The 19,603-nt window shown below is 43.2% G+C and overlaps 1 protein-coding gene across 1 annotated transcript in view; it reads left to right on the top strand.

The window, feature by feature from the left end:
- The window catches only part of LOC136011342 (opsin-VA-like), a 39,772-nt gene that overhangs the window by 1,036 nt on the left and 19,133 nt on the right, over nucleotides 1-19,603 (top strand). The gene's annotated exons all lie outside the window — the stretch shown is intronic.

Below are 19,603 nucleotides of genomic sequence, written 5' to 3' on the forward strand. Positions count from 1 at the left end.
GTTCCGCCGGTGCTAGCGGGCGTCGCGCCGCGTCCGCCGCCTGCCGCCAACACCGCTTTGGCAGAGGCCCTACTGACGTGGAAGTAAACGGCCCGGAGCCGTTTCTGATTACAGGTGCGCTGCGCTGATGGCAGGCGGCCCCGGGAGCTCTAACCGCGCTCGGGCGGCGGGCACGCCACGTTCGCTGTACGAGACGCCGCTTCCTTGAGGTTAATTTCGGCGGAGCAAACCGGGCCGCGGGCAGCGCTGGCCCCGGCGCCCCTTCCCCGCCCGCAGCGGGCGCACAGAGCGGCCGGGGGGGGGTGTCCGCCCCGCGGGACCGGCCTTGCCCCCGCCGCTCCCCGGGCCCTGCCGCCTCCCGCCGTGGGCTGCCGGCGCCCCCTGGCGGCCCCGTCTCCCAGCACCCCGGCGCTGCCCCGGGGCCGCCGCGCTCGGCCGCTCTGCCCCGCGCCGAGATCGTAACCGCTCCGCCTCCCCCGGCGCTGTCTTCGGTCCCCTGCGGGACCGGGCGGGTTGTGGCGAGCGCCGGGCAATGTGGAGGGGCGCCGGGCCCCCGGCGCGACGGGGCCTGGGCCGAGTCGCGGCCCGGGGAGCACCACGTACGCGCCCGCGGGGGTCCCTGCTGGAACGCGGCTGCGGGAAAGGGGCGCCGGGCCCTCCGGCTGTGCAGCCAGGCCGGGGCTCATAGGACTGTGGTTGATGGCAAAGGTTCACGGACGCTTTTTGGTGCAGTTCCAGCCTGGGCAGAGGATCCGTTTACACCGCTTAGAATTGAAGATCGTTTTGGTTTGTCCCTGACATGAGTAAAGTTTCTTACAACGAGCGCGAAGGCAAAACTGAGATTAGTAACATGAAACTTGTCTGAGACTTACGCGCTGCGGCACACTCGGAGTCTTACAGTACATTGTCCAGTATTAAATACAGCAGGACAAATAACTTCGGACAAGTTCCGTTTGACCTTCCGGTTCTCCCTTTTGTCATGCAGACAAGCAAAGTACCGTTTCTTGTAGCTTTTGTGCAGCTGAAAGTGTCTGTGAGGCTTCGTGCTGAGAGAAAACGAGCTAGGAATAAGGCTAGTCCGTGTTTCACAGTTACGGGCTGTAACGCGTCCCCTTTCCGTCTCACTTTTATGGACTGCAGAGCAGGCAGATGCGTTGCACATGGACGAATCCATTGCTGTATTGCCCATTACTCCAAAGTGCGTCCTCTCCTGAATTGTTCTGCTGCTGGTGGAGGTAGGATGATGCTGGGGAAACACTGTTGTTGCATGGAGTTAGTGCAACGGAACAGGGAAATCCACATTGAGGCCCCGTGAACACGCTGTCTGCCTGTGTTCCTGGCATTATGAATCCTGCTGCTGCTTCATAGTGTACCTGAAAGAAACCCTTTTCGTTTAAAAACGAAAGGAGTTTGGGGCTAATAATGTAGTCACTAGAAAACAAAGACATTTTAGACTAGATGATCTCTGTCGAAACATCTTCACAGGATGATGTATGTTCTGGGAAAGACCATATTTAATATTTTTCATTACGATCTTTGGCACAAAAAAATGGAAATATGCTAATCGTGCAGAACTGAGGGTCCTCATCAGTATGGAGTGGCACACCAGAGAAACTGCGTGACCTTGAGAGCAGTGTAACAGAAATGTGGAAAATGTAAAAGGTGCAAAAATTATTCTATTGCCTCAAAGTAAGGTATTACCACAGTATCATACTTAGGGCACAATAAAACCAACATTTCATACAGCTGTGGCAGGATTTAGACTCACATGTAGGAAAGGGATTTGCAGAATTTTTTTCCCATGGCTTTGAAATTGCAAAGGATAAGAGTTCTAGGATGGTGCATGCCTGGCCACTTCAACAAAGCCTTTTAGCTGCTTGTCCTCTGTTCGCTTGAGACTGCAGACCAGGGTGAAGTTCCAGAGAGAGAAGACAATCAGCTATGTAACAAGGCATCGGATTTAACAATTCCTCTCAAACTCTCTTGTTTCATTTTCCCTGTTACTCTGCCCACTCACATGCACTGTCTCTTCATCCTTCCTCTGGAGAGACACACAGAGCTCAGGAGAGCAAAGGGCAGCTGTGGAGGAAACCAGACCCTAGCAAGGTGCATCTGCAGGTGGAAATGCTCAATCCGCTCCAGTGCCTGAGGGCTGCCAGCATAGCCACCGGTAAGTCACATGTACCTGGCAGTTTTGACTCTTTGAACATACTCCTGGGGCAACAGTTGAACTTGATGATCTTAAAGGTCTTTTCCAAACTAGCTGGTTCTGTGACTCCATTTCAGGGCAAAGCCTCACTCCAGGTCTGCATGTAGGCATAAGGCAGACTGCACACACACACACACCCCCCGTCCCCCATCATGTATTGCCAGCGTCAGCTTTCTTGCATGCTCTGAGCAAGGGGGAAGAGCACACAGTACAGAAAGGTTCCCAGGCAGGGCCCGGAGGAGTCTGTGACCTCCCTGGCTTCCCCTGCCCTGCTCATACATCAAGCATTTTTCTGCTCACAAGGACATTTCCTTAAAACTGAATCCACTGGCAGAATAACCCTGATGGGGAGCAGAATGCACAGTGCAGAAAAGCAGCTGGTTGGGGGGGTCCTTGCAAGCCATAGTTGGAAGGAATAGAGAGAGAAATGTCAGCTCATGCATAAAATCTACGGATGCTGTGCTTTGTCATCAAGGGCAACATATCTGAAAGGAAATAGAGTTTTTCCTTTTTTCTTTTTGTGTGTGAAGGCCAGGTGAGTAATTCTGTTTGTACAATGATGTCCAATAAATAAAGAAACTTTCCATGATTGTGTGAAAATCAGTTCCCCGAAGATACAGAAAGAAAACCGGCAACAATGTGCCCTCATGCAAGAGTCTGTGCTTAAGCTGCCTGGGTTTTTTTGTTTGCAGTCGCTCATTACAAAAGGTGCTATCTTTTTAACAACTGCTGCTAGTCTGTATTTGTAGAGCTTTCTTATACAATGCTCCAAATTATATCCTTATATAGTCTATACCTAGACTTCAATTTGCTCTAATGCTACATTTATTTTTGTGATGCTGAAAGGAGTATTTTCCTAAATCTTGTATCATTCTTCTGCTTAACAAGAAGTCATTACAGAGTCTCTGTGCTAGTTACCCCAGTGATGTTTAAGTCTGGAATTCTTAGTTGGAAAGTTTGTAGCCTTGTGTCCTTTGTCAGTGATGTTTGAGAATTAATTACAGTGCATTAAGAAACTCATTTGCAAACTGTCCTGCAACTGAGGGCTGCAGTTCCCCCTCCACAGAACCCAGTTCCTGTGCTGTAAAACTGAAAAAAACCCTCTCTGTAATAAAGGGTTTATATTTTGTTTCCACCCTTCTGGGCTGATAAAGAGTTAGATGATACCTGCTCAATGCAGGATTTTGGACTAGATGACCTTTGAAGGTCCCTTCCAACCAAAACTGTTCTGTGATCACAGCCAGAATATTGCTGCTGTTTGGCCATTTCTTTGCCAGGCCCTGAGTGCCCCGGACTGGCCCTAAACCAGCCCCACCTGAGGCCTCTTTCCCACAGCCTTAACCCCTGCCCTAGGAGCCTTCTTTAGGCTCAGCCTGGGCCTTTGCTCCTGTGTGCCTGGTTTGGGTGCTGAGGGACTGTGCCCTGTCAGTGCGAATGTTGCTCCCATTGTAGCCACTGCTGATTCCCAGCATGTGTCTCTGCTTGTCTCTGAGCGTGGTGTCCTTTGCTGGGTTTGTCCTGAAGACAGCAAAGGTCCAGAGTGTGCCGAGGAGCTTGTGACTGTGGTAGGTCTGGAGAAGAGGTTTGGTTGCAAAGGTAAATGAGAGCTGTTTAGCTCCTAGCAAAGGATGAAGTGGCTGAAAGCAAAAAGCTGTCTTTGATAAAGCAAACCTGGAAGCAGATGTGGAGCTTTCCTGTGGGTCGTTCTGTCTGCAGTGCATCTGAAGTAGGCAGCAAGTTTAGTTATTTTATCATCTAGGTAGTTGAGTTTTATGATGTTTTCAGACAGCCAAGAAGTTCACGTATCCTCTGCCTTTTGGAGTATCATCCCGCTTCCAAGACACGTGCATGTGCTGCAGCTGGGGCAGAGGCAGCAGCCGGCTGGGCTTGGTGAGAGCCTGCCCACAGCAACACCGCTCTGAGAGCGGGTGTAGCTTGCAGCAAGCCAAGCTGGACTAAATCCTGTGCTGTTTTCTCTGAGCTGTCACCATAGAAAAGCAAAGTAAGCGAGGTTACTCCAGCACTACTGTGACTACAGCACCGGTAACCCATTCATCAAATTGCCTCTGTCAGAAATCTTAGTTTTTTCCAGGGCTGCCTGGTAAATATAATAGATAGATTGCTGGTGCAAAGCGGAATTCAGTATGATGATAGTCTGGAGCTTGTCTGTGCCTAAAACTGGGAGAGGGAGCATGATGCCATGGAGAAGGACCACTTTTCTGTTCCTTCTGTGGTTTGCCCTTCCTAGATAAGAGATTAATTCTGGAAATCACAAGCAATTACTTTGTGCCATACTGCTTCCCTTTTCCTGACAAGTTTCAGAGCTTTTTTTATGGTTTGTCTACTGCAAATGAATGGTTGTGGCTGTGTGAAGAGGTTATTTGGCTTTCAGAGTTTTCCTGGCTTAGCAAAAGAGCTCAATAGAAAGCTGAAGCTGTCAAACATTTTTGTCTCATCCTTTTTATTTTTTTTCCCCCTTCTCCTCTAGGAATAGTTTGACCTAAAAGTTGAATCTTTATTTTTTATTCTTAAACAGAGGAAGTTTAGATTGGATCTAAGGAGGAAATTCTTTCCTGTTAGGGTGGTGAGGCACTGGAATGGGTTGCCCAGGGAGGTTGTGAGTGCTCCATCCCTGGCAGTGTTCAAGGCCAGGTTGGATGAAGCCTTGGGTGGGATGGTTTAGTGTGAGGTGTCCCTGCCCATGGCAGGGGGGTTGGAACTGGATGATCTTGAGGTCCTTTCCAACCCTAACTATTCTGTGATTCTATGATTCTATGATTCCTAACCCATGCCTTGATGGGAAGCCTATCAAACACTTAGATGACTCTCTGCCTTTAAGAATGAACAAAAGCAAAAGGCTCAGAATGTATTGCAACCTTGTGCCTTTGTTGGGTTTACTCTCTTTTTAAGGCTTTAATCTCATTTTTGTGAATTATTGGGGTAGAGGGAGTTGTCTACATGAGTCCTTTCAAAACAACTTCTTTCTGCTGAAGACTAGAGTGTGATTTTGAAGGTATCGTCAGGAAGTTTTCAGCACCTCTGTATGAATTCATTGGTCTGCTTTGGTTTTAAGCAACAAGTTTTTGAAGCTCTGGAAACATGAATTAGGCTTAAAGAAAGCATTATTTAGCATGTTAATATTGCCAACCACTGCTGTAAATGTGGTCATTGGTTGAAAATAGCATGGATGTAAATATATATAATTTATTTAGGACAAGCAATTGAACAGCATTTTTGCAGGTGAAACTTCTTAGAACAAAACCAATATTGGTAACTGCTTAGATTGAATCTCTCTGTTGCACCTCATGGGACACACAATGACAAGGTGGGCAGCTTTTTTGTGTGTGGATTTCCTCCTCCAGTGGAGCCAGGAGTCGGTTTAGGGTTGACTGAATTGCCAGTGCAGCTTCCAGTAGATCACAGGTGTTGCTCAAGTTCCCTGGTCTTTGATTGTATATGTTGCTGTTGTCGTTGCTGTTGTCATTGCTGTTCTTCCCCCTCTGTCTGGGAGCCCTGTTCTACATGTTGCTTTTCTTTTGCCAATGACAGATTGTTGTTAGGAGCATTGCCTTCTTGGGTCACATCAGACCTCAGTGTCCACTAACCCCCTCTCTTCCATCCCTTGTTCCACCAATGAGCTTTTTTCCTACTTGTCTCCACTCTAATAGTTTATCCTTTTAATGAGAGAAGGCTACAAGTTATTCTTTCTAAGTGAGATAAGCCTTTGTGAGCTCTATTTTATCTAACCAAGACTGGAAAATCGTTTGCCCTTATTTGTATTAAACAGATGTATATACTTTACCGCAAGTCATTAGTACTATAAAGAGATTGCTTTCCTATTGATAGCCTAGATGGGGGAATTCAGGAGTAAATTGCCAATAAATAAAGAGTGTGCTTGTAAGTACTATTGATTCTCTCTGAGCTACAGAGAAGTGTTTTGTTAGTAAAACCCTTTCTGAATGTACAAGCGAGGTTAAAAAAATAAGCAATTAGTGATTACTGCAAGTAGGCAGGGGAGTGTAGGGATGGCTTTGGGTGAGAAGCTCACGCTGTTTTTCTCTGAAGGGTACAGTTTGTAGAGACAGCTGCTAAACTTGTAACAGCAAATCTTCTGGCCACCCTCAGGAACCCTGGAGGTGATCACTAGAAAACTGAAGGGTCAGCACAGCATTTCCTGGGACACAGCTTCAGAGTGGTAGGAGGGTTTCCCAAATCACAGTGGAAGGAAGATGAACTGTCATTTGCATAGGAACTGAAGGACCAGTGGGATTCAGATCCCATTTGTCCTGTTTGGGTTTTGGAAGAGTCTGGAAGTTGCTCTTCTGTGCTGTCTGGGGAATGCTTTAAGGTGCACTGGTGGAGCCAATTCAGGAGTAGGACCAGAGTGTGATTACAAGCAGAAGGACAGTGGAGCCCTTCTGATATGAGCGGAAGAACAGCAGATCAGTCAGATCCATGGCTGCTATAACCATGGTGCTTGCTCTATCTAGGCTGTTTTTCTAGAAAGACAATAGGACAAAACTGGACAGACAATACGATGAAGCTATGCTGCAGTGATGCTCTTTGCTGAAACCATGTTTAGTGATGTGATTCCCATCACCTTCAGTGCACATATTGGTATCTGTACTATGACAGGCCATCCCTTAGAGAGTATTCCAGTAGAACAACAGATTATAATCTTACAGAATCTCTGGAAAACCTTTTAATTGTTGTTGATCAGAGGATTTTGTCACATTTCTTTAAAGAAGACATAAACCAGTGATAAATTCTGGGCATACAGCAAACGTTTAGTTGTGTGATATACGATACTGGAATTACCCTGAATGTGGAGACGTAAAACAGCTAAATAAAATTAATGTTACGTAGCTACTCTTGGTAACAAAAAAATTTTACTGGACTGATGCACATTAAAGATGCCCTATGTCTGCAGGGAACTGATTTCTTCAGACTTAATTTCTTCTGTCAGGGAGGAAATGCAATTTATCACCTAAGATTGAACATCAGGAATATATTTTTGGCAATGACAGCCTTTGGAAGGCTCACTAGAAATGACAAAGTTTCAGTTAAGTGACAATTTTGTCATATACTGGTTTCCTATGCATTTTCCCTCACTATGAAGCAATTTTGCATGTGAACATATTTCAGAAGCTATCTGTTTGGGGTTGGTTTGGTTTGTTTTTTAACACGTATCTTGGGCTTTCTTCTGAAATGCTCTTAGAGAGTTCATTACCTCTTCTCCCTTCTGGTTTTAGCTTCTTTTCTAAATCTCTCTCCTTCTATCTGTCTTTGTTCCTATAATCAGTAATGATGTTATTTAAGTTTTCATTGGGAGATTTGTTAGATTTCTTCCACAGATATTTACAAATGATCAAAGAATGCATTTTTAAAAATCGGGAGTTGTCAAAACACTCAAGAGCAGAGCCTTCCTTGGAAGCAAAACTGCTTATGCTGTGCTTTGCCTTCCTGTGTAACTTCCTTCCATATTCATCCAGGCTGCTGAAGATTAGTGTTATTTACAAAGCTGTCTTTCTAGAAAAGACAATAGGACAGAATTGAATTTACACCACCTGAGGGCACTGTGAGACTATTTCACTTCCTTTTAAAGAGAAACACAAAGCCTAGTGCTTGAAATGGTTGCCATTTTTCTTCCTCTTATGATCACTGTCAACGACGTGAACAAGTGTACCACTGAAATTAATGAAAACCATTAAAAACATGGTAGGCAGGTATCTTGGAAGCAAGGTCATCCTCTCAGTCACTATATTGTTTCCTTATGCTTACTGTAGGATGACAATAATTTTAAATACAATGCTATTATCAAATGATGTGTTACTAGTGTGGCAGTGATTGCAGAGTGCCTGTTTCAGCTGCAGTTTTAGTTGCTTCCATTTGCTGCCCCTTGTCTGTACCCAGAAAAGTTCAGGGCTGATGTAAAAGTACTGAATAATGATGCTGTATTTATGTGCTTATACCACTTAACCAAAGCACAACAAAGTGAGAAATGAGAGAAGTAAAAAGCTTCTTGCATGGACATTCCTGATTTGGCTTACTTTCTCAGTCTTGCCAGGCTTACCTTCTGTCTCTCCTCTCTTCTTACACTGCCATGTCTCCCTCTTTTTCTTCTCCTTTACTGTTTTTCTTTCTCTGTCTGCTATCTAGTCACTGATTTTACCATCCTGTTATTTTCCCACTCTACAGCGCATGGAGAAGGTCGCCAAGCACAGTTCAGATAAGAAGGGCCCTGTGCAGGACAAGAGTTCCCCTGCCAGGAGGAAACTGCCATGGGCTCCCAGACCATGCAGCCTCAGTGCTGGCCAGTTCACTCCTCCTCTCCAACAGGGAAGTGGCTGGACTCTTCTGGATGCATGTCCATTTGGAAGCACACCCTAGAGCCTTTTAGTTCTGTTTGCGCAGCCTGAAGCTGTGAAACCTTCATGTCAGAAACTGTGTAGTATTTTTAATTTTTTTAGAATAATAACCAAGTGTGGTCCCACCAGAATAAAACTCAACACAGTTTTCTGAACTGACACATGAAGATTCCATAGCTCTCCTATGAGGAAAAAGGCCATGTGTTCTCGTTTACACTGGCTTTCTAAAACATGAGTCCAATTCCATGATGGAAAATACTGCTGTGATTTTGTGCATTTAGACTTCAGTTTAGAGTGTAGCAACTCTAAGTGTTCATTTGAGAGCAAGTCGTCAGTCAAAGTCATGATGTTCAAGGAATTAGAATTGCATTCTCCTAGGGACTGCCCATGCAGTTAACACAGTCCCATGATGTTACCAACACTGTGTTTTTTTAGTTTGGTTGTTTTGGTGATCCAGGAGTGCATTTAGGAATAATTTGATAGATAATATATTCTTCAATGAGCCAACTAGACTGACCCAGTAATACTTTAAATTTGTGCATGCTAATTGGATTGATAGAGGAATGCTACTGGTTCTTCTGCACTGAGGCCAGAAGGGAATGAGCTTGACTGTTTTTTCCATAAGAGGATTTCTTGGTGGTACTCGTGGAAAATAAAAAGCTGTCAGATAAAGTTATACAAGTACACTGGAATGACTCATGCTAAGGAATTATCCTGTATTAAAGAAAAAGGAAAGTAATTAAAGGAGTTCAAAAGTTGCGAGTTCAAACAGAACTCAGCCTTTAAAAGTCATGGCATGAACCCTGTATTAGGGACAAGAATAGAAATTGTAGTTATTTAACAGATACAATCTTTTCCAACAAAGCAATTCCAATAAACCAGAAACATAACTTGTGTAAGTTGTCCTGTTGGTTCATATGCTTAAAGTTATCTTTACAGATACTTGAGTATCTTAAAGCAGTGAGAAATTAACTTCTTGCAGAAGCTTTCCCTTCCTTGAGATCTGATCTGTCCAATACATTATTTTCTTACATTAAGGTAGGGTGGTGAGGCACTGGAATGGGTTGCCCAGGGAGGTTGTGAGTGCTCCATCCCTGGCAGTGTTCAAGGCCAGGTTGGATGAAGCCTTGTGTTGGATGGTTTAGTGAGAGGTGTCCCTGTCCATGGCAGGGGGGTTGGAACTAGATGATCTTGAGGTCCCTTCCAACCCTAACCATTCTATGATTCTATGATTAATAAGAATTTATTATAATAAGGTCTTTAAAATAATGTCTTTAGCATTCCTGAAATCTGAGTAGGAAGCCAGTTTTTGCACTAGTGAGAGTGTGAATTATTTTGGAGAGGACCTTTGGCATGCTGCGGAACATGAACAATATGAGTGGAAGGAAGGCTGTACATCTTTTTAAAGTCCTGTTGAAGCAGAGGTGCAAAGAAAGTACTCCAGTGACTGGAGGTGTCATGGCTGGAGTGCGCTTGCCTGTCCAGCCTCAGTTCCTCTTCTGAAATGCTGGTCTGCAGAGAACTCTAAATGAGGAAGGGCTGAGAAGAAGATAAATAAGAGTTTCTTGAGGATCTCTGTCATCTAAAAAGTTGTGTGTTGTGTTCTCTCAGGGGCCTGAGATGGAACTTAGAGGTGAGAACTCCCTTGGCATAAGATTTGCTAGTAGTTCAGTGGCTTTAGTTTTTGGCTTCAGATTTTTAGGTTTTAGGTTTGAGGTGCTTTAGTTTTTAGTTTTGCCTCAGTGTGGTTGGAAATCACACGAAAGTATAACTTATGGAGTTAGATAGAGAAATAAACTAAGACTATAAGCCAAGGATATACTTACTCATAAAAATCACATGGAAAATGCAAAGATAATATAATCATGAAAGCAAGACAGGGAACCAAGATTCAAGTCCCTGTAACAGGAAGGCGATAGTCAGAGACATACTTCCATGTTTGCTAAAAATAAAACCTCAGGTTTTCATAAGCAGATGTTAGCTGATACAGCGTCAGGTATTGATGCAAATGAGAGGTCCAAACCCTTTTGCAAAACTCTACAGAATAGTAATTGGGAGTAGGAAATACGAAGGTGAAGACGCAGTGATATAAGGGTCCTGCATCCTTTAATCTTTTTTCTCAGCTCTAAAAAGCTTTTAGGAGGAAACACTCCATGTTCTACAGCAAGTATGGACTGAATGAAATAGATGTTTCTGTATTTTTACTCCTAGCAGATTTTTCCACATCTGATGTTAGTAAGCACTTGTCTTGTGATATTTTACCAGCACGGACCATAACTTTTTTCCACATGTACACTCTATGTAAAATCACAAGCCTCAGTGCAAATTAAATTGTGCCAAAGTGAAGTTTTCTCATGCAAAATGCCCAATACCTTTTTTTTTTCCTTTCTGGCTTTTTTTTTTCTTATTTGATATCCAATTTGCCAGATGAATGATGACATTAATCCTCTCTTCTGCGCTGTTGCTTCACCTTATTCCACACTATGTATTCAAGTTTTCTGGGGCCATTCCCCTCCCCACCACCCTTTGTTTTGTCTTCTATAAAGATGAAAGATTGGATTTATTTATACTGATTAAAATAATTGTGAATAATTTTCCATTAATTTAAGTTCAGATAAACCAAATTGCAAATATTAAATGTATTTTGTAGCCACTTATCTTTAATTGTCAATGGTAGAGAGAACTCTATATGCGCTCAAGTTTGGAGGAAACAAAACGACAAATAAAATCTGTTACTAGCAGGGGGGTTAAAAGACTAAGCAGCAGTAGTTCTAAGAAGATACGAAAGGATGGTTCAAAAGAACCTTTGCAAAGGAAGAAAAGATTGTGGATTTTGTTACCTTTTTTTCCAAACACAAATGTTTAGAAAATGGCTACTTGCGCAGGAAAGGTAATGAAATGCCAATGAAATGGCAAATGAGCCACCTGTAAATGTGAGGGAGGCAAAAACATCATGTATTTTGAAGAAAAAATAATCTTTCTGTAAAGGCACTATTTCTCTTGAATACATGATATCCTAATTTATCCGCAGAATAGTATCAAGTAGAAGGTGACTGTTAACTCTCCTGCTTAGTGCATGCCTGTTAGTGCAGTTAATATAGAAAATGAAATATTTTTCTATGTATATGCATATCCAGCATAATGTAGGAGACAAACTTATGCTATCTACAAGCCTGCCAGTTTACCTAAGCTAGTTCCAAGCTAGAAGTCGCAGAACGGTGTTAATGCTAAATCAGATTAGTGAGACCTGCGTACCAGTCATTTATGGAGTTGCATAATGTGGTGAGTTTTTTCCATGAGTTAAGGAGCTTACTTTGTGCTGGATCTCAGTCTTACCCTGTTCTGAGTGGACATTTATCTGTGTTCATGGCAGCCTGTGCTTTTTGCATCTCCCCTTGGTCATACATGAAGATGATGTGCTGGGATATAATAATTCTGATGGAAAAGTCAGCCAGATAAGGGCAGTTCTCTTTGTACACTGCCTTTCACTACGGCAAATTCACTGTTAGTTCACTCTGCATCTGTGCATAAAAAAGCCTAATCTCTCTCAACACGCATTTCCAAAGCACACATTAGCTGTTGGTGGGATTTCATGCAGTTTGTCTGCAAGCTTTCTACATACATTCTGAAGCTGTCCTTGAAATGATTGCTGTTTTGAACCTGAAGGGATGTTTAGCAGAATTCCATTTACTGTTCATGACTCCTCTAGGTTGGTGATCGGCTTTGAGAGCTGCTGGCAGTCACCCTCCAAACAGCATTCTTCCAGCTGTGTGCTGGGTGCCAGCGCCAATAGTGAGTGTTGCAATCCATGTCATTCCCCCAGCAAAACAAAGAGATGCTGGCAGTGGTTCCTTGGTATATTCTTTCTAGTTCTCTGCATCCCGTTTTCTGTTAAAGCCCTGACTTAATGGGAGTAAATTTTGGTGAAGGCATTTAATGGCGTTTGGATCTGTCTAAGCCTTCCTTTTTATGGGCTACAAGAGATGCTGGCTTTTTATTTAGGGCTGCAATAAATACCATGTTTTAAAAAAAATAACCCCGAGCAATCTGATGCATACAGGAATATATATCTGGGGAGACATTTATGCTGGGGAAAGAGAGTCACTGAATTGAGAAGTGATTGTTCTTTCTTCACAGAGCTCTATGTATGATGTGCAAGAAGTGATTGTTATTTCTTCACAGAGCTCTATGTATGATGTGCAAGTGACATGGGCTGGTTTATATAGTACCTTAAACTCAGCAAAGCCGGTTGTGGTTGTCTCTTAAAGTGGTATCTCAGAACACTGCACTTTCTGTAGTGATAGGACAAGGGGTAGCGGGTTCAAACTTAAACAGGGGAAGTTAGATTGGATATAAGGAAGAAGCTCTTTACTGTAAGGGTGGTGAGGCACTGGAATGGGTTGCCCAGGGAAGCTGTGAGTGCTCCATCCCTGGCAGCGTTCAAGGCCAGGTTGGATGAAGCCTTGGGTGCGATGGTTTAGTGTGAGGTGTCCCTGCCCATGGCAGGGGGGTTGGAACTGGATGATCTTGAGGTCCTTTCCAACCCTAACTGTTCTATGATTCTATGATTCTTCTTGTTCTCAGCAATGAATGATCTTTCTACTCCAGTACAATAAAAAAAAAGAAAAAAATTTTGCTAAAACCTAATTCAGCTGGCCCAGAGTACATTAAAGGTGTTATGCCATCAGAAAACTCTGATGATAGGCAATTATAAATTAGATGGAAGATGGGAAAATTAATTGTGATTGATTGTGGAAATACATGCTTCAGCTCAAATGTAATACGGTACATGAATCAATGGTTTAAAATAGTAAACAAAGTCTATTTTAATGACTTCATCCTTATGGAGCTATGTTATGTATATAATAACTAAAATAACATCATAGTAGTGTTGATAAAAACTGGCAGCCAGAAACTGATCTGCTCTTACAGGAAGTGCGTAACTTTGATTGCCGAGTCACTCGCAATGGTGGTTTCATTTCAGGTGTCTTTTGCCTTTTGTTTTCCACCAGCTGTTTCAGCTTAAATGATCTGATTCTGACTTGCAGGTAAACATATCTTACAACTGAGAAGCTGTCGAGATTTGCTTATAGCTTCTGAAAACTAATATGAAGTTTCTCAGGGAGTCATCACCTAAATGCAGGTGATTTTATAGGAGTAAAGAATGACCCTTGTTCATTTATTTTCAATAACTGTGGTAGACATCCATCCTCAAAAGAAGACTCTTTAGGCCTGGCAGAGGCTGGAGGTATTTTCCCACAGCTTTACGGTGTTACTGCCAGTATGCTGGCTGTCCTGGAAGTCATTCTGACATGTTGACCGTGCCCTTTTCACTGAATAGGATGTACACGTGTCTAACTCACGGTCTTCCAAACATCTGCTGCTCCAGGAAATGGATGTATAACATTTAGCCTCTGACACTGCTTATTGGATGCAGCATAATGTCTTTTGGCTTGTGGAGGGGCTTGAAATCAGTCTCTAACATTCTGACTGGGTACTCAAGTTGCTGTCCAGTGACATTGGAGATGAACACTCGATATCTGGATAATAACTTTTGATGTGTTCTAGAACTATCTCTGTGTGCATGAAAGCATCCACAAATGTATTCAGTTTGCAGAAGTGGAACATATGAGCCCTAGCTGGTGCAAGGTCCTACACCTGGGTCAGAGCAATCCCAGGCACAGCTACAGACTGGGCAAAGAAGAGATTCAGCGCGGCCCTGCAGAGAAGGACTTGGGGGTGCTGGTCGATGAGAAAATGAACATGAGCCGGCTGCAGTGTGCGCTCGCAGCCCAGAAACCAACTGGATCCTGGGCTGCATCAAAAGGAGCGTGACCAGCAGGTCGAAGGAGGTGATCCTGCCCCTCTGCTCTGCTCTTGTGAGACCTCACCTGGAGCATTGTGTGCAGTTCTGGTGTCCTCAACATAAAAAGGACATGGAGCTGTTGGAACAAGTCCAGAGGAGGCCACGAGGATGATCAGGGGCTGGAGCACCTCCCGTATGAAGACAGGCTGAGGAAGTTGGGGCTGTTCAGCCTGGAGAAGAGAAGGCTGCGTGGAGACCTCATAGCAGCCTTCCAGTACCTGAAGGGGGCCTATAGGGATGCTGGGGAGGGACTCTTCATCAGGGACTGTAGTGACAGGACAAGGGGTAATGGGTTAAAACTGAAACAGGGGAAGTTTAGATTGGATCTAAGGAGGAAATTCTTTCCTGTTAGGGTGGTGAGGCACTGGAATGGGTTGCCCAAGGAGGTTGTGAGTGCTCCATCCCTGGCAGTGTTCAAGGCCAGGTTGGATGAAGCCTTGGGTGGGATGGTTTAGTGTGAGGTGTCCCTGCCCATGGCAGGGGGGTTGGAACTGGATGATCTTGAGGTCCTTTCCAACCCTAACTATTCTGTGATTCTATGATTCTATGAAACCTGGCAAGCACAGTAAAGACTTCAGCTATATACAGCTGTCTGAAAGCAACAGCAGTTGAATACTTACTTGTAGTGCAGGAGAAACAGAAAAGCCATTTTGATCTTTTACATTTCAGACTGATTTTTTTCAAAGTGCTCAGGAAGGAATAAAAACATTTTATGTAGACTCCTGAATACTTTTAATAAAATATCCAGGTTTACTATTCAGAGCAGAAGCACACATTAAGTCATGTAGGATCTAGTCAGGGTCAGCTCTTTGAAGTTCATATTTGCAATTAACTTTCAGTAATGCTTCAGTTCTTATTTTGTTCAATTTCATCAAATTAATCAGAGCTTGGATGAGGTGGTTAAATGAAAAAAAGTGTTGCTTTTTATATTTAAACAATCAGCAGTGATAGTTAGAAGCTGCTTCTGCTCTGTACCCTTCCTTTTCAAATCTAATGAGCCTGAAGTTCTGCTAGGCTTTTGAACTTGCTTTCTCCTTGGTCATAGCCTCTACAGCAGTGGACAATGATAAGGAATAGCTCTGACCACCTATGAATGTACCATTGCAAAGGATAATTTAAGGCAAAACGTATTTGCTAGGGATAGACCTTGACAATGCAAAGAACTCAAATAGATGCAGAATCAGAAACACAAGGGATTGAGACAGGCAAATGAGTGGCCCACATTCACAAGGAGATTTTGCTCACTTTTTTCAGTCTTTGTCATTCTTTCAAACCCCCACATTGTTGGATATCCTTTCACAAAAATGCCTGGATCTTCTCTCACTTTACATAAGACACAGAATAGCTGTTTAGTACCAATATTTGGAAGACAATTTTCCAAAGCACTGAGTTCCCTTTTGGGCTACTTCCATGTTATTTTTATTTAATAGGTACATTGCAATAACACCAATGTGTTCCAGTTATGAATCTCAGTACTGGTCTCTAGTACTGGAATATGTAGCTACATCATGTGTGGTGAGTCCCTGGTGTCTTAATGCAGATGTGAATACTGATGGCAGTGGTAATCCCTATTTCTTGGGGTTTGATTAATACAAATATGCTATAAGCCCTGGAGAGAGAGATCTGTATGTCTGAATATGTACTACATAACTCCTTACAGTGTGTAAAGAATACATTATGCATAGTCAGAGACTGCATTTTTTTCTTAAGCTAGGTGGGCTGGATTGTTCCTGCTTCCAAAAGTGCTAGACTGTTTCTACAACTGATAACAGAGTGTTAGCTCTGTGTGTCAAGTTAGATAGGGAAAATTAACAACAAATGACAAAATAAAAGCTCTTTCACTAGCAGACAAATTCTTACATATAGGTGACTGCCGCAACTAATATATTCAAGCCAGACATCAAGCACCTTCTTAGCCCCTGAAGTGGTAAATGTTTCTGGAGACATAAACATTTCTGAAGACAGTGCTGAAAATTGGTCAGAGGACAAATCACAGGCAAGAGAGAGCCAGTGAATTCGGACAAGGTCAGCTTTGTGACACAGAGCCCAAACCGTCTGATAAACACTAAAACCTTTAATTTTCATTGCATTTTAGCAAGCAATGCCATTATTCAAGGGACCTAGTTCCTACACTGTAATCAGTGGTTTGTGTTACTATTCAGTTTTCACATCAAGACAATTTTCTTCTTTAGTCTGAATTTGATGATACTTTATAGAATCATAGAATTTGGGTTTGGGTTGGAAGGGACCTTCAAAGCTTATCGAGTTCTAACCCCCTGCAATGAGGAGGGACATCTTCAGCTAGATCAGGTTGCCCAGAACTACATCCAGCCTGGCCTCGAATACCTCTAGGGATTGGGTATCCACTACCTCTCTGGGCAACTTGTGCCAGTGTTTTACCACTCTCATTGTAAAAGATTTCTTCCTTGCTTACAGCCTGAATTTCCCTCCTTTTAGTTTAAAGCCATCACCCCTCATCCTGTCATGAGTCCCTCATCATCAACTGCCAGATGCTTCTCCTAATGCCTCTTCCACTTTACGTGAAAGAAAGTTATTTCCAGTTTGTGTAGCAAAGAACAGAAAAGAGGCACATTAATGGCTCAGTGCAATAATTTTATATAAAATACTTGCATTTATATAACTGTAATTAGAGAAAATTTGAGTTATAAAATACTTTGGTAAAAATAATCTGTGTTGAACAAAATAATGTTAGGTTAGCCATGAGTTGGTGACCCAGACATGAAACTTGCTTCTCTGTTGAACCCAAAAACGTATTGAATAAATGATTATGGTTTGCCTGCCTGATTTTGTTCAGGATATTGTGATTGAGCCCTGACTTGCCTTGCTCAAGTTGCAGAACAGCTGTTTGGTGGTATCAATACTTTTTCCAATGCACTGAGTTCTCATTTGGGCTCCTTCCTACTGCAGTATCTGCAGGGGCTTAACTGGCTTCTTGGCTAGGCCTTGTACTTGCCAAGGAAGTGACCTAACTCATTGTCCAGTGTAAGCCCTGCAGCTTCTGTTATTGCTCAGAAGCTCACTTTCTTTTGTCAGCATTGCCAATAGGAAAATGTTTGGGCCTTGGTTGTGTAGATCTTTGTGCCTCTTGGCCAGCTCTAGCCAGCTGTGAGCAGTGATGCACAAACTAGGCGAGACTGCTCCTGCCTGTGGCTTTGGGGCAGCTTTAAAGGCAGAAAGGTCAAATGGCCTGGTGGTCAGTTAGATGTGTGATTCAGATTGTATTTTCTATATATTTATAACAATATTTAGCTGTTGCTCAGCACTTTCTGTAAGTGCATCTGAAACACTTTACAGGGGACGCCAGGCTTGTTAAACCAATTTACAGAAGCAAGAGGGTCTCCCAGAGTAAAGCAAAGGTATCCTAGAAGTAGATCCCTAAGAGTGGGCTCACGTGGGCTTTGCAGTCAGCTGCAGAGTGCCAAAAGTTTCTGACAGTCTGCTTGCATGAAGAAATTTTGCATTCTTCAAGCAGCAGGAGCTGGCTGGCTCTGTCACTGTCCACCTGAGAAACCCTATCACCGCAGCCTGGTTCACTCTGCTGCTGACAGTGATGGGATGGGTGTTATTCCTGAAACCCTTCCCCTCACACAAAGTTCATTTCAGAATGACAGCCCTCTCCCTGGGTCCTAGGGAGAAGGGTGATCCTTTGGAAGAAAGCTATGAGGGTTAGTGTGAGCTATAAGGGCAAAAGGAAAAAAGACTCGTACTGCAGGAAAAGGACTTTTTTCATTATTCTGCTTTAAGATTCTGTGGTCACAAATTTCTCTGTGGTAAACTCATTTCTGCTTCTACTGTGAGAAAGCACTCTGTAGTCCTTGCTGTACTTTGTGTACACGTACCTGAATTAGCTTTAAACTGGGTGTTTGAAGCATTGTCAGAGAGAGTGCAGGATTTCAGTCACCATGGAAATACCCAGGGCCCAGCTACCTGTAAGCCATTGAAAACTGTGCTGCAGTTAATAGTAACTGAGCTAACAGGCATATCTGTGTGTGCAAAACCAGGCTTCTCTGTTAGACTTAGGATCAGTATGTTTTGTATGAATCACTGCAGCAATACATAGATTTGGAAGTTACCTGTACAGCAGTCATTATAAATGCTTCTGAACAGGCAAAATGTTTCAAATATTTATTTTAATTTCTGGATCACCTGGGATAGTCACACTCACTTAAAAGCAAATAACTCCTTTGCAAAGAAAATGAGTATCAGGAAGATACTGGCTTGCATCCATTATTTTGAATTATATGAGGCTTAAACAGACATTTGTAACTTACTTGTGTGTAGCTGTATATGAACACCAGAAGCTACCTGATGTACTTCTGCAGGACAGTTTACAGAAAATGGGCAGGCACAAGAAATACTCTGCCATCAGTTTGAGGCCTCTAGAGCTGTACATCCAGCTACTGTCTCACAGGAGCATTACAACTTGCACTGGGTAAGGTTAACTAAAATGCTTAATAGTGGAACTATCCTCCTCACCTCTCAGCTGTATCCTTGCTATTTTTCTCTGAATTCAAATCACTGTGATAGCTGTCTCTTCCAGAGGATGCTCAGTGATGGGAACATAACAAAATGTGAGGTTAAAAAAAAAGGATTTCCTACTCAAACTCTCCTCACTTCCTATACCGAGGAAGCTCAACAAAGACTCTAAAAGCTCTAGATAGAGGCTTAAAGAACTGGCACTGACTTCACTGAGACCTTAATGCCTTTGAAAGTTTTCCTTGCAATGTACAGGTCATTGCACATAAACTTCACAAAAATAGACAAAGCCATAGATTTACAAAAGTTGAATAACAGGTGAAAAAGGCCTGGGGATGTGTGTTGAAACAGTTGTCAGCAGCTAAATTGAAGTGTCTTGAAGAAAGGTTTGCTGCTTCAGCATTCTACCAGAGAACACAAGCGAAGACAGAAGAAGAGGTGGCTGAAGGCACACCAAACTGCTTGCTCTTAACTAGGACCAGAGTCATTCTGATCAGGTACGAACAAATAAAGGATGTAGGTATGATTGTCTTCCATGGGAGCTGAATGAGCACACCACATCCAGGATGAGTCTCAGCGCTTTGCAGTGCCATGTATTTTGTGGTGGGGTTTTTTGCGGTTTGGGGTTTTTTGTTGTTTTGTTTGGTGGGGTTTGTGTGTGTG

This window comes from Lathamus discolor, chromosome 3 (genome assembly GCF_037157495.1).
Source record: "Lathamus discolor isolate bLatDis1 chromosome 3, bLatDis1.hap1, whole genome shotgun sequence".
Taxonomy (NCBI): Eukaryota; Metazoa; Chordata; class Aves; order Psittaciformes; family Psittacidae; genus Lathamus; species Lathamus discolor.